Source organism: Apis cerana, linkage group LG8, assembly GCF_029169275.1.
Source record: "Apis cerana isolate GH-2021 linkage group LG8, AcerK_1.0, whole genome shotgun sequence".
Lineage (NCBI taxonomy): Eukaryota > Metazoa > Arthropoda > Insecta > Hymenoptera > Apidae > Apis > Apis cerana.
The window spans coordinates 10,583,766-10,597,330 of NC_083859.1; the positions used below are offsets into that span (position 1 = coordinate 10,583,766).

Consider the following 13,565-nt stretch of genomic DNA (forward strand, 5'->3'; position numbering starts at 1 on the left):
GTAGAGCAACCCGCCAAGTACGGATCACTTCGAAATAATGGGCTATTGGTTTTTTGTTCCAGAGAAAGATCGATAATTTGATGATGTTTTAAGTTAGGTTTATTATTGGACGAATTTGGAATATTCGTGCGCCTGTTGTAGAGCAACCCGCCATGTACGGACCGCTTCGAAATAATGGGCTATTGGTTTTTTGTTTCAAAGGAAGATCGATGATTTGATTGGTGGAACGTGACGTTTTTGGTTCATAGTTGGACGAATTTCGAATATTCGAGCTCCTGTTGTAGAGCAATCCGCCAAATATAAATCGCTTCGAAATAATGGGCTATTGGTTTTTTGTTCCAGAGGAAGATCGATGGTTTGATTGGTGAAACGTGACGTTTTCGGTTAGATTTCAGGTTAGGTTTGTTGTTGGGCGAACTTCGAATATTCGAGCGCCTGTTGTAGAGCAACCCACCATGTACGGATCGCTTCGAAATAATGGGCTATTGGTTTTTTGTTCCATTTGGAAGAATATCGATACGTGCGTGGAGGTATAAGAGGATATATAATAACGTTGCCCATAAATGGACAATGTTTTCACAGGCAGAATTTAATAAACCGGAAAAGCGTATAATGCTGGTGATCCGCTTGCTTTCCACAGGAAAATCTTTCGGCTTGAGGTAATCCGTAATCCAAAATCATCTAACGAAAAATCTTCCTGTCACCCTCTTGTTATTAAATTTTAATTCCGATATACCAGCCACCTCTTCCAGAAATTAAGATATTCCATTCCTCTGATCCTCGATAAACGAGGCAAACTGTGGCACTCGAAAACCCATCGAGCCACTTAATTTCGAGTGGAAACGACGAGATTCAGAGAACAGAGATATAATCGCTTGCCTCTCGTGGATCGGATATGCTCGAGTTAATTTTATGGCGCCCTGGGAGAAGGTTTTATCGTTGATCGTAGTTGAAACGTTGCTCGGTCAGTTTGTTTGCTACCTCGGGGTCGTTTTGGATCGATGCGTGCGAGTATGAATGGTTCCCAGAGTTTCTGTGTTAACGTTACAAATTGCTATCTCACGACGTGAATTCTGAAGATTAATTTTCTTATTTCCTGCAACGCATTCTTTTTCTTTTTTTTTTTTTGAATTTGATTCTGAAAGCCAAGTTTCGAATCGACAATTTCGCTTCGCTCCGTCGCTTCGTCTGTCCGTCACCGTTGCTGTCTTTGAAGAGAAGTCTAGTGACTTATAGTGATCTATATACCTTGTGTCCGATCGTTCCTCGATACACTCGATCGATTGGCCGAACTCGAGTAACGCTTTCAGCGAAATTATTGACGATACAAATGGGAGTTTAATGCAGGGTATAAATTTTCTGAAGCTATCGGTTTCGTTACGTTCGCTATTGTGTAACGTAACACTTCCATTCATTAAATTGTAGCTCGTGTTCCAGCAGGATTTGATAACACTGTCAGAAATGAGAAACGGGGACGCAACGGCCTGTGAATCTTTTCACTATGAAATTGTCCCATTGCCTGTAGTTAACCCATTATCAAATACAATTCAACCATTCCACTATTCATTGTCCTTCAATTATGAGGTCCCATTTACGAAATGCATCATCCGATATCTGAAATTTAATTTTAATCCCTGACGATAATCTCGCCTCGAATTTAATTCTATTTTTTTTTTCAATTTCTATTCGACGCCAATCGTAAAAAAATGGAGGGGAAAAAATATAATAATTATTTTCGTAGACAATTTCTTTCTTTTTTTTTTTTTTTTACGAATATACAATTTCTAATTTATCAAATTGTGCATACGTGTATAAATTCGTATCTCGTAAAATTTACTCATTTTGTACTTCCTAATTTAATCTCACACCTCTTAATCCACTTTTACCTTTTTTTTTAATTTTACCAACAAATTTTCACGACGTATTATTCTCCACGACTTCCTCGGACTGAATTCTAACTTTTTGCAAGTGAGATGAAGATTAATTTCAATTCTGAACGCATATATAATATTTATTTTAGCAGCGTCTATTTATCCATCACAGAGATTAAAGGAAAACGACATTAAAGCAAAACCAATTGTACCTCGATTGTAGGAGCAAAGTTAATTTTTATTTCTTTCTCCTTGCATATTCCACGATCAAGAGGATCATCTCATTTCCTCTTTTTTCCTTTTTTTTTTAAAGATCGATCCCACGTTCAAACGTATCGTAAAGTTTTCTCTCTTTCCTTTTTTCGAATCCCTTTCCAAGAGGCATTTAAATCCCGCGATAACGATAATATAATTTCAATTGTCGATCACTCTCGTCGCACGGATTGAACGGAGGCGATAATTTAACGAGATAAATTTCCTTCGATATTTTACAAATACGCGATCCATTTCTGCCTTTTCTTTTTTTATCTTTTCCTTTCGAAAGGGGAAAATTTAACTTCTCTGCATTATATACATTCTCATTTTTCGAAAGAGAATTGTTCTTCTCGGGAGAAACAAAATCGAGAATTCCATATCAAGAAATAACCTTCTTTATTTCATTTTATATTTTGAAAGTTTTAAATTTCCTTTCAAAGAAAATTTTTCTATCTCTCTATCCAGAGAGAGAGAGAGAGAGAGAGAGAGAGAGAGAGAGAGAGAGAGAGAGAGAGAACAGAAAATTTGTTTTATTCTTGATCCAAGAACGGACGAGATTGAACCAAGTTTTCTTTCTTTTTTTTTTTTCCGTCGAGATCCACCCTTCGAGGATCACAAGGAGCTAATAGATGGTGAAGTGGTATAGAAGATGTTATCGGTTGTGTGTCAGCAGTTTCAAAAGGAAGCTGAACTCCTCGGATAGGGAATGTCTCTTAAGGCCATTGATTTCAAGAGAACGGAATACAATACAGGAAACGAGTTGGATCTCGAAGGTTAAGAAAATTGTGTTTTCAGGCATCTTCTTCCGGAACGAGGATCAAGAGAAGTCGAATCACTGAGATTCTCTGGTCAATAATCATTTTGATCATTTCAGGAACAATTCTTTGGTCACGTAGAGATAGATAAACGTGATCGATAAACTTCGTAGAAATTGGAATCGTTTGAAAAAAATTATCCCAATTACAGAGGAGAAAAATTTGGAAAATTATCGTCGATCGAATTTTACGAAATATATTTTTAAACGTCGATGAATTTTTTTTTTCTTTTTTTTCAAACGCGCGTGGAAATTTTAAAATCGTTACGTGTTTATTTCACGGGGAAAAAACTGACAGATTTTTTTTTTCTTTCCAGAAAAAATTTGTCAAATTTTTTCGAAAAATGAATTTCCACGAAACTTATCATCATTTATCAAAAACCGTTTCGCTTCGCTCGTTTTCGTGCGTCGAATAAATTTAACATACTTAATTATATCGTTTTATTCGAAATTTATATTTACAGGATGCTTATTCTAATTATTCTGCGAAATAAAAACGTTTCGACGTTAATAATTTGCAAAATACATTTTATATATTCAATTATTCCGTTTATCTTTTTTGTGTATACGTAATACAGGAGATTCAATCGGGAAAATCTATAAAAATTCCATCTCTCTTATTATATTATCCATTTCACGAAAAAATGAAAGCAAATCTATGTTTCTCCTCCGCTGGATATCTCGCAAAAAATTCCATCTTTCTATTATTATTTCAAGATAAATGAACGAAATATAACCTCATTCGTCGATGAATTGCAAAAATATCCATTCTCTATGAAATTGAAAATTACAAATTCGTCGTCTCGTTAAAAGTTTGTTCCGTATAAAAACGGGAAAGAAGAATAATTTCATAAGAATTGAAAAAGATTTCTTTTTTTTTTTCACGTAATATAATCGTCTCTTTGATATTTTCAAAAGCGTATTAACTATTATTCCGTGGGAATACAAACAATTTGACAAGATAGAAGAAAAAGAGGGTTTTCGATTTTTCGATTTCCTGCAATTTCCTCTTTTCACCCAACATATTTCTTCTCGAACTGAAATTCCAGTTCCGTTTCGTTTCATAAAATAACTCGTCCAGTATTCGATATCATAGAATTCTCTTTCAAATCATTCCTCAAAGGTAAATGCTTTTATACGACAGAGAAAGGAATTTCAAACAAACAAATATTTTAAAAATATGCATAGAAATTTTATCGCAGAATAATAAAGAACTATTTAAAAAACTGTCTATATACTCTATTATGCTCCACTACTCATCTATTTGAACAATATATAAAATGAAAAATTAATCATCACAGAATATGCACAAATAAATATGCATAGAAATTTTATTGTAGAATAATGAAGAACCTGATTCGATCAATTTTTAATTCGTCAAAATTATCTTAATCAGCTATCCACATAATTTATTTGGAGAATATCTGAAATGAAAAATTAATCATCAAAGAATATATCAGATAAATATGCATAGAAATTTTACTGTAGAATAATGAAGAATCGCTTAAAAACCTAACTCAATTAATCTTTAATTTCCTTAAAATTATCTTAATCAATTATCCATTTTATTTGTTATTATCTAAAATAAAAAATTAATTATCAAAGCATATACGAGTAAATATTTAAAAAACGTGCGTAGAAATTTTATCACTTAAAAAAAACCTAACCCAATCTAATTTTTAATTCAAAATCGTTCTAATATCTCAGCTACGAACGATAGTTAAAATAAAAAATGAATCGTCAAAGTAGATGCTTGAAAAAAAGGTTGATTATATCTCTCCATATATGCTTTAAAAGATATTTAGACGATCTTTTCTCAGATCCATTAGCGCTTCTAAGGAAGATGGCCGTCTTAAGAATAACCCGGGTTACAGAGGCGTACTTTCAGCGAAATTGCTATACTCAATAGAGCACGTGAAGAATTCACGTGGAACAGAATGTTCTTCCAACGTCCATTCGATTTCATCGAATGTGGGATGGCACAGAGAACCGAGATACAGTTTGATGGCTTGCTTCCAAACTTGCGACTTCACTTCGATATAAATCCATCTGTCCACGTTCTATCGAGAGCAAATATTTTCGCATGATTTCTAGCTTGTAACAATCTATATCGCATACCTTTATTACCATTATTACCAGTTTTCTCGACGTTCACCATTTGTCCCTTTCATTCTTAATCGTACGATTCCTTTAAAAAAGGATATTGGGAGAGATTTGGAGAATTAAATTGATGGATAGTGCAATTTGAAATTCGTTATTTTTATCATTATTTTATTTTAATTTGAGTACATTTCGAAATTTCTAATATGTCGACGGATGAATAATTAACGTGGTTTCATTCGTTTTAAACGAAATTTCTCGTATATGAGAATGTTCAAAATGTTCAAATTCTTATCTCATTTTTTTTTTATTATTATTTTATCTCATCAACGTTGTTCGATCGTTAGCGGAATGTTTGACGTTTCATTTATTCTCGTTGAAATTATACGTATAAATATATCGTATCGAACATAATTGATAAAATTAAAAGTGATTTTATCGAATTTTTCTCCCGTGTCGGGAATATGTTTTAATATTGCAAATTAAATTGAATTCGAACTTTGAACCGACACCATCCGTTTTAATTTCTTTTCATCCTGTAATTTTTTTCCCCTTTTCTCTTTTTTCCTATTTTCCGTTAATTCGTTTTTCCCAAATATTTTTTTATACACCCCTTGAAAAACAAATTTACTTCCACGCTTGACATTTGATACCCCATTTTCGTTCGTGCAACTGGATATTATACATCAAACATTTAACGCGCGCTTTTTCTCGTCGCGCGTTTGAATATTTCGAATTATTTAAAAAAAAAAAAAAAGGGGGGAAAATTTGCTTTCACGATCCCAATTTAGTCGACCTCGCTAATAGAAAGATCGTATATATTTATATTTAGGAATCGTTTCATATACCGTTGTAAAAAATAACTTTTTCCCAAAAGTTATTAAAAATTCTAAAAAAGTGAAGAAAAGAAAAAAAAACAATATACATGGATCAATCCATATCCGTTCTTTATTCACGGGATACGTATGCATGAAACTGTTCCAAACCGACGTTCAAATTGTTTGATATTTCTGATTTCCCATTTATTGTTTTGACTAGTGTAGTTAACTCGTGTTCCTGACTTCACATTTATTTCTGAATTATTCGTTATACCTGTTATACAACGTACAGTCACAACAATCCTGCTCTCTAATGCTTCCAATTTTGCATACTATTATTTTCAAATTTTTCAACCATCAGGGAACATTAATTTCCTCGATTATTCATTGCCATTAAAACTTCAACTCTCCTTCTCAACGAACTGTAATCCCTGCAATCCCCCTATCCCCCGGATTCACCACTTCCAAATCCAGTTTTGCAATTATTCCTCAATTTTCTCAACAACCCTTCCTTTCCAACCTCAATTTTCTCGCTCTAAAAATAATAACTCGTCCCTCCATCGACCATCGCTTCGTTTCTTCTTAGCAGGTATCTTCTATCCTCCTATTTTAATAATGGATCATTTGTTTCCGTCTCGTGACAACGCTGAGATCCTCACTCGCCACAAAGACAGTTCGAATCTTTGCCGAGTAATGACGTAACCGTTAAAATTTCTTCCCTGATTCGTTCCAATATCGAAAAGAAGAGAAAAGGAAGACTCACGTCTTAGTGAATCATGGAGAACAAATTTGTCCAATCTCACCTTTGCACAGAAAGCTTCAAAGTTTGCAAATAATTTTCTCCGATAAACCATTTTCGTACTATTTTTATAACAATTCGATAGTTTTATTCTCCGTGGAATATCTTTCCAAATAACCTGGTCGAATCACCGAATATGAGTGTCAACTGCTGAAGAAAAGGCAGCGCAGTGTCTCCATCTGGACACATCACGGATGAGGAAGTTCGTTCAAGGCTGGCTGAATCCTTCCGGAACGATCAGCTCGTGCAACGTCACTTCGAGCACGGGGGCAAGCACCTGGGGCTATATTAAGCTCGAAACTATCCGGCCAAGTGGGAAGCGGAGCGTGTCGGATGTTGCTCAAAAGCAGGAAAAGGCCAAGCTTGCAGCCTTTGACGCGAACAGGAGGCCGATCGTTGCACAGCCTCGTTCGCATTTATCTGACGACATCTTCGATTCCTTCCTATTGGCGAGATAGATTAATTCGTTCCCATTTTATTCAACTGATCATCAGCTCGGGCTTCTTTGTTGCAGATGCTCGAAGAAAATCGATTTTCGTTGCTGGCTCATGAAATGAACGAAAAGTTCTGATTCAAATTATGTTATTTTTGCGAAATAGATTAATTCATTCCCATTTTATTCAACTGATCATCAGCTCGGGCTTCTTTGTTACAAAAGAAAATGCTCGAAGAAAATCGATTTTCGTCGCTGGCTCATGAAACGAAAAGTTCTGATTCAAATTAGGTCTTTTTTGCGAGACGATGATCCTTGCTCGTTTATTGTTCGTTATTATCGTTTCAATATAAATTGTGTCTACTTTGGCCATGGAATTCATATATAATGAACATCAGTATCACTTGGTTCCTTTGAGATTCCATAAGGAATCGCTCAAATGGGATGTCAAATCTCTCATCCCAAGTTGACTCTAACTGAGCTCGAAGAGGGCTCGCTTCGTAACGCCGCCTCAGTTTATTTTTAATACCTGTTCTAATCGCACAGACTATGAATAACTGAGTTGGACAACTTGCTTATTGACACGGCGGATTAAAGGATGATTACCGTCGATGATTTTATCCGTGGAAATCCTTGTCAATTCCGCTTCCGAATTATTGGATAATAATTTCAAAAATTATGCTTTCGGTCGAAATTAATTAATCTCGTGAATTTTAACTCGCCTCGATATAATTGATGAAACTGGGCAAACTGGGAATTATCCATTTTACCTGTACACACAGACTGGGTGATAGATTTGCACAGGTATAATTGAAACGTATAATGGAATTCAACTTTGGGACGTGGTGATTTAATAACTAATCTATTATATATCGTCGAATACTGTTTTAATACCCTGTGTCAGGAACGAAATTGCATCCGATCGAACGAAACAGCTCGTGCAAACAGACAACAGATGCATCACGGTATGTTCGAATTTGAAACGATCATGAATATTATTTATAAAGATCCTTGACACGCTAGTTTCTCCACGCATGATCGACCATTATCTACGTCAAACGAGCCAGCTCTCTGAAAATCTCAAGTCTCGTTCTAAGGGGATTAATTTGTAAGTAGATAAGGCTGAGCCTCTTTTTCTCTCTCTCTCTGTCTTTTCATCGAAGCAAATGGCGGAAATGATCGTTGTATAATGAATTTTTTCTCGGAGATGTACGATTTATTTTTCATTTCTTTTCCTTCGATAAAATTACTTCGATATCGTCTTCTTTTATTGTTATTATTATTATTATTACTACTTGGGATTATTCCCTCCTTATTTTCACGGCTTTCGAGACACTCTGATTATCCCCGTTTTCATAAAAGTTCAATTTCCGTTTCGTTGTTTCCTTTTTATCCTGGTTTAACTTTTATTCCCTTTCTTTTCCAATTACGATTCCAATCAATGGAAATTCAAGTTAAACTGTTAAACTGCTTTGACTTTTACTTGATTATTGAGATTAAAACGAAAAGAAAGGTTATTTATTTTTCTCTAAATGATTTCGTACTTTCGTTAACTAGGTGGTTACGATTTATTTCGATAAACGAAAATTCGAATTTAAAGGCTGCGTTGTTCTAATAATTCGAATGATTAAAACGGTTTTGCTTTAATTTTATTTTATATTATCGATTATTACAATGAAGGAGGATGCCTCGAAACAAGGGCAGAAACTATGCCCCAATATTGTTGAGAAAATGTATCCATAAATAAAGATTGCACGTTGAAAATAATTAACATCGATTCCGATACACTCGATGTGCAATGCATCCATGCAAATTTTTACGCTCACGTATTTTTAATTAACCGTATCACGAGAAAATATGCATCGAGGAAATGTAAACAGCGATCCAAAATTCTTGTTACTCCCTCACAAACTATATAAAATATATATATATATATACACCTCAAAAAATAGGATTTTTTCCAAAGCAACGAAAACACGCACGATAAAAGGAGACGTAAGAGTGGTAAAATAAAAGAAAAAGAGAGAAAAGCGAAACAATATTCCTTTAAAACGAATGAAAGAGAGAGGAGATTTTATTCTATCGTTTATTTTATTAAAATCGTTGTGTGCTCAATAGAGAGATGTAATTTTTTTCCAAATATCAAAAGCGGCCTTGCTGCGCGATACAATTTCGAAAAAAAAAAAAAAAAACAACCGAGTGAAACGAAAATTTCTGGGACGTGAACTCGGCTCGACCAACAACGACGACAAAACCGGATTATCCAAGCTTGGAAACGTTGTTTAAACTTTCCTCGGCGGGGATTGACCGATCGATAAATCGATTAATCCGCAATTAAGGCCGGGAATATAAAATTGGTAAAAAAAGAAAATTTCCAATTCTGATAACGAGTCGTAGTGACTGAACGTTGCGTATTGACATTACATGAAATATTCATCGTAACAATTTTCTGTCTCTCTAACATAAACGAGATGAAATCGTTATGAAACGTTACGAAATGTTCGAAATTATGTGTGCATCGAAAAGATAAAGAACGGAGTAATAGTCGTTTCTTTCGATGAATATTCGTGAAGAGAAATATTACGTTCTCAAATGTATTGTGAAAAAAAAAAAAATATATAAAAATCGTCGAATTTTTTTTTTTAAATTGTGGCATCCTGAAACGAAACTGATATGAAGTCGTGTAATATCCAGGCAAAAAGGATATTAGGTTAGGTTAGGTTAAGCCTCGAAAAATTTCAAAAATTCATTTTCAACAATGGAACGCTAATAAGATTAAAATATCAGACGTGTGGATTCGAATACGATTCAATGGGACGAATGTGGGGAAAAATAAAAGAATTTACGCGTCTGGCTAAGCGCGGGTATGTTCCACTTAAAAGTTTCTTTTCTTCTTTGCCTCGAGAGACGAAGAAAGAAATTTATTAGCTACAATATTTTGCTTGACGTATTTATAGAGGATATATTTTCTATATCTTGATCGAATATTTCATGCTGTTAAGTAATTTTTTTCAATACAATTTGTTAAATTCAATTCGATTTAATTCGTATATAATTCTTTCTCTTTAGGGATTAGAAGATTATTATCGAAAAATCTCACTCTTTGTAATTCTTCCACGTCGTTTTATGCGTCTTTCGTTACATTTATTATTACATCGACATTTTTGTTCGACGAAAAAATTACAATACAACGCAATAAAGATTTGCACAAAAAAAAAAAAGAAGAAGTGAAACGCAAAATGCGAAAAGGTAAAGAGAAATACATAACAATCTCGATTCTCGAAAATGAAAAAACTTCACGATAAATCTACGCCTCGAGCGTTCCAGAAATGTCAGTTCACGGTTTACCATCTTTTGTCTAACGTATTTATTATTATAGTATTTCATGCTGTTACGTATGTACATACTAAAGTACATACCAACATTAAGACGCTTACAAAAACATTGCCGCACAATAATATATTGTGAAAAGTAACATCGTAAAGTCGATAAGGTAATATCTTGCTCGATATTTCTAAATATACCGTACTCGATAAAAACTTTATACACTCACAGTGTATGTGCGTGAAGTATAGCGAAGAACGAAAAACGTAAAATTTTCGATGCGTTGAAATAAAAGAAGTTGAAATAAAATCACGTTGCAACGAAGGAAATTTTGTTTTTCATGATCGAGAAAATAAAATTTTTGGATACGAATATAAATATATATCGGGTTAAAATCGAGAAGAATCTTTTGAAGAAGAAGAATTCGTGAATTCGATTATATTCACCGTTGTATCACGAGTGATAATATATGCACTCTTTGCATATTTGATAAACACGGGATTCGAAACGGTGTTCTCGTGTTTTCAATGAACACATCGATCAAGTACGAGGGAATCCTCTCGCGAGAATGAGTTTTGTAAATATTGAAAATTTCAAAATTATTGGGATCGATAAACCGTGTTCCACTCCATGCAAATATTGGTCGAGTGAGATTGATAATTCGTCACACTCAATGAAACTTGTCTCCGAGTGGGGAAAATGGAAGGGAGAGGAGACGTGAAGTCGATGCTTTTGGGATTCTATTGTTTATCGATGGATAAATCTTTCTTAGTAATTAAAAAGTATCGATTTGGAGCTTCAGTAAATCAAAAAATTTTTTGGAAAATTCGACTGGAAGGAGAGGAGAAGTTCGAGGCAAACTTGATGCTCTTGGCGAAGATGGCATGTAAAAATAAATTTCTACGGGATTGTTCTATTGTTTATCGATGGATAAATCTTTCTTAGTAATTATATATATATATTAAAACTTTTTCTATGTTTTTAAAAAATACTTTTTTACGTATCTGCAGCGATTTGGAGCTTCAGTAAATCAAAAAATTTTTGGAAAATTCGACTGGAAGGAGGAGACGTGAAGTCGATGCTTTTGGGATTCTATTGTTTATCGATGGATAAATCTTTCTTAGTAATTAAAAAGTATCGATTTGGAGCTTCAGTAAATCAAAAAATTTTTTGGAAAATTCGACTGGAAGGAGAGGAGAAGTTCGAGGCAAACTTGATGCTCTTGGCATGTAAAAATAAATTTCTACGGGATTGTTCTATTGTTTATCGATGGATAAATCTTTCTTAGTAATTATATATATATATTAAAACTTTTTCTATGTTTTTAAAAAATACTTTTTTACGTATCTGCAGCGATTTAAAGCATCAAGTAAATTAGAAATTTTGGAAAATTTGACTTTTTGGTTACTCGTTACAAATTTGTCACTCCATGAAGCTTTGTCAAGATTTCGAAGCTAAAAATTAAAAGATAATTAAATAAGTTTTTTACTCAGAACAGCTAAATCAGATATATCGAAATTTTCTTCAATTTAATATCTGTGACTCAGCATTCGTTCATATTTTTAACATATTAAATCTTAAACTTGGTTCAAGAAATATAGAATTTTCGCAAAACTTGTTACAAGATAATACACAAGTTTCCTCTAATTCATATGCCAACCGGAAGTTTCCAAGCTTCTCAAGCTGACCTGACCAAAAGTTTGTTGCCTGTCAGCAACAAGGGTACGGATTTTGAAAAGGCAAAACAGCCAATTGACTTTTAAATAAGGTTTCGGGATATTAAGCAGAAATTCAAAACAACGGTGTCTATGTTGGCAACTTTCATTAGCCCCGGGACGAAGCTCGTCCACCATTTTACAATGTCGATGAGAAACTGAATAACATGGAACCCCATTAACTGTCGCGTAGTGTAATCCGTTCATAAAACTTGGTTATATTGCGAAAGAGAGAGAGAGAGAGAGAGAGAGAGAGAGAGAGAGAGAGAGAGAGAGAGAGAGAGAGAGAGAGAGAGAGAGAGAAGTTAACAATTAACAAATTATCCATCTCTTCCCAGAAAATATCATTCTCTGACAGAAATTCTCTGTTAAAGAGAAACACGTCCCTCCTCTCCAAAGAAATAAAAATAAACAAATTTTTTTTTTTTAAATGGAAAATTAAATTATTACGAAAGACAGTTTTGCTCTGCGAGAAAGGGAAAAATGATCGTAATAAAAGAATTTTGCTTTATAAGAGTATTTCTTTTTTTTTTTTTGGTGGAAGATAAAAGGACTAGTGAAAAAAATTTTTTTTCTGCGTAAAGTAATTTCCAACGATATTAAAAAATTTTTAAAAAAGAAACAGGAAGATTATATAATGAGAGAAATTTTCTTTGCAAATTTGGAATGAAAAGATTTACTTTTTTTTTTCTTAAAAAAAGTTTAAAGTTCGATAAAATTCGTCCTTCCTTCAATCTAATTCGTTAATTAATTCATTTGTTTAATCGATTCTAAACAGTTTCACAAACTTTAAAAAAGCTTATACTATTATTATAATTTCTTTCCATCGATTCTCTCCAATGAATATTCCACTCGAAACGCTCGAAGTTAAAAAAAAAAAAAAGAAAGAAATATCGTAAGAAATGATCGTTGAATATTAACTCGATTTGAAAAACCACTCTTTCGCGCCGTGTTAATAATTCATAAACAATTATACGATAGTATGAATCGAGTTAAGTGGGGGAAAGAAAAATAAATAAACGAGCGAGAGAAAGAAGATGGACGAATTAAAAATGGAACCAAAGTTATCCGTAATTTAGAGATCGATTTGTAAGGGTTCGTATTTTCTCTCGACACGTAGATGGCAATTTAATCAAGGCTTACAGGGTGCAATTAATTCGTGCTTTAAATTTGTGTCGTGTGCGAGGTTGACATTCCTGGCGAAATTTAGAACAGGGCTAACATGCTGGGCGAATTTAAATGAAACCGTAGACAAGGAAGATTGAAATTATCATTATGGTTATCTCTCTTTGATTCGTTTCTTCTTTGAAATATGAAAATTTCTTTGAAATTTTTAATGGCTATTATTGAAAAAAAATATATATGCATTGTGTCAATGATGGAAAATAATAAATTGAGAAAAAGTAATAATATTAAAATGCGAAGGAGGAAAATTT

The 13,565-nt window shown here is 33.6% G+C and overlaps 1 protein-coding gene across 15 annotated transcripts in view; it reads right to left on the minus strand.

Annotated features, from left to right (window-relative positions):
- LOC108001532 (cAMP-specific 3',5'-cyclic phosphodiesterase) overlaps window positions 1-13,565 on the minus strand; it is a 319,149-nt gene that overhangs the window by 145,348 nt on the left and 160,236 nt on the right. The gene's annotated exons all lie outside the window — the stretch shown is intronic.